General features: G+C 38.3%; 1 long non-coding RNA gene across 1 annotated transcript; it reads left to right on the forward strand.

Annotated features, from left to right (window-relative positions):
- LOC104775181 lies at positions 1 to 399 on the forward strand. The gene is made up of 3 exons (XR_765743.1): positions 1 to 52; positions 147 to 270; positions 364 to 399. It is a non-coding gene; the product is annotated as an uncharacterized LOC104775181 (long non-coding RNA).

Consider the following 399-nt stretch of genomic DNA (forward strand, 5'->3'; position numbering starts at 1 on the left):
GGATCAACCACCTTTACCAAGATCGTCAACAAATGGAATACAGCTCTAATTGGTAAAATAATCCTATGAGCCCGTTTTGGCACCATTGTTTGCTTTTTATGATTTGTGGTTTATCATGAAACTGATCACATATTCTTTTTAAACAGGCCTCATGACTTACTTCCGTGAAGCCACTGTACACACACAAGAGCTCTTGGATCTACTGGTCAAGTGTGAGAATAAAATCCAAACAAGAATAAAGATCGGGTTGAACTCAAAGATGCCTAGTCGGTGAGTAAAAGCTATCTTATTGAGCTTATGCTCGACATAGCAGAGCTGTGTGTTTATGTTTATGTAACCTGATTTTTCTATTCTCCTTGGCAGATTTCCTCCTGTTATCTTCTACACTCCAAAGGAAAT

The sequence above is a fragment of the Camelina sativa genome, unplaced genomic scaffold (genome assembly GCF_000633955.1).
Source record: "Camelina sativa cultivar DH55 unplaced genomic scaffold, Cs unpScaffold09807, whole genome shotgun sequence".
In the NCBI taxonomy this organism is placed as follows: Eukaryota; Viridiplantae; Streptophyta; class Magnoliopsida; order Brassicales; family Brassicaceae; genus Camelina; species Camelina sativa.